Here is a 2,106-nt window from a genome sequence, read left to right on the forward strand (position 1 = left end):
TGAAGATTAAAAAATAACATTTAATATTTCTGATGGCTGTTCAGTGATAACCTGGTGTCTGTTTCAATCACACAGATGATTCATTAACAGTTATTTATTAATTATTGATAAAGAGTTCTGATGATTATCAGAGAAGAAATCGTCTAAAAACTGAAACGTTAATATTCAAAAGTCTCTGTGATCATTTAAAGTGACAAACGTTCTGATTATTGATCTCAATAATCAATCAACCAGCAGCCATTTAACTAATGATGTCAATCATATTATTGATCAGATGATTATATTAAAGTTTCTGTTTGTCTGATCAAGTTGATCAATAAATAAATATAATAAACACAAATCAAACAGCTGAAACAGATTAAAACTGCGTGTGAAGCAGCAGAAAGACTCTGATGGTCTCTGATGGTCTCTGAAGGTCTCTGACGGTCTCTGACGGTTTTTGACGGTCTCTGACGGTCTTTGACGGTCTCTGATGGTCTCTGAAGGTCTCTGATGGTCTCTGAAGGTCTCTGACGGTCTCTGATGGTCTCTGATGGTCTCTGAAGGTCTCTGATGGTCTCTAATGGTCTCTGAAGGTCTCTGACGGTCTTTGACGGCCTCTGACGGTTTTTGACGGTCTTTGACGGTTTTTGACGGTCTTTGATGGTCTCTGATGGTCTCTGAAGGTCTCTGATGGTCTCTAATGGTCTCTGAAGGTCTCTGACGGTCTTTGACGGCCTCTGACGGTTTTTGACGGTCTTTGACGGTTTTTGACGGTTTTTGATGGTCTCTGACGGTCTTTGATGGTCTTTGATGGTTTTTGACGGTCTCTGACGGTCTTTGACGGTCTTTGATGGTCTCTGATGGTCTCTGAAGGTCTCTGATGGTCTCTAATGGTCTCTAAAGGTCTTTGACGGTCTTTGACGGTTTTTGACGGTTTTTGATGGTCTCTGACGGTCTTTGATGGTCTCTGATGGTCTCTGAAGGTCTCTGATGGTCTCTGATGGTCTCTGAAGGTCTCTGATGGTCTCTAATGGTCTCTGAAGGTCTCTGACGGTCTCTGACTTTATTTTTATTCTGTTGACATGTTTATGTTTATATATTATATTATGTTTTGTATATTTTTATATGTTTTAACTTCATGATGTTTTTCCTGCAGCTGATCTGGTCTGTACCAGATCCAGGTTTGGTTCTGACCAGTTGTTATTTCTGTTTCTTCTGATTTTGAGGTGAAACTGTTCAAACTGTCTCCAGATTCTTCGTGTCGCCGGTTGGAGTTCTTGTTTCGTTCACATTGATTCTCTTCTGATCTTCGTCTCCGTCGTGAAGCTGGTCTGTGTCTCGTCTCTCTTTATTTCTGTCCCGTTCTAGCGGATCATTTTCATTTTTGTGTAATTTCTCGTCTCATTCACAAAAATAATGTTTGTTTTCTCTTTTTCTTTTCTTCCTGTCAGAGTTTCATCTCCTTATTCTTTTCTTTGTAGCTGATATCCATCATGTTTCTTATCGTCCTGACTTGTTGATCCAGACCTGGTTCAGGATCAGGATCAGGATCAGGATCTGGTTCAGAGGAGACCTGAGAGACATTAAATCCTCCACAGTTGTGTTCAGACCAGAAAGTCTGGAGATACGAGGTTTTAACTGCTGCGGTAAACAGGTGAGAAGGTGTGTGTGTGTGTGTGTGCGTGCGTGTGTGTGTGCGCGCGCGCGCGCGTGTGTGCGCGCGCGCGCGCGTGTGTGTGTGCATAATAGTTTAATATAAAACATCTCTAACAGAAGCTGAAACTGTTTTTAATCTATAAACTGAGTAAAAATCTTCTTTTCTTTTTTTCAGGCCCGCCAGCTGTGACCCTCCAAAATAAAAGCGTGAGTGTGTTTGGTTAAATGATGAAGGTCAGCGTCAGTAAAACGGTGAGAAGCAGCTGACAAATCTAATGTCACACACACACACACACAGTACACACAGTACACACACAGTACACACTCAGTACACACAGTACACACTCAGTGAGCAGCAGCTGGTTGTTTCTGACTGTCAGGTGTCAGTGAACACATCACTCTTTATCAATAATCAGTTTATCAGAAAAGAAGCTGTTTGATTGGCTGACAGCAGAATGACGTCAGAGT

This window comes from Pagrus major, chromosome 16, assembly GCF_040436345.1.
Source record: "Pagrus major chromosome 16, Pma_NU_1.0".
Taxonomy (NCBI): domain Eukaryota; kingdom Metazoa; phylum Chordata; class Actinopteri; order Spariformes; family Sparidae; genus Pagrus; species Pagrus major.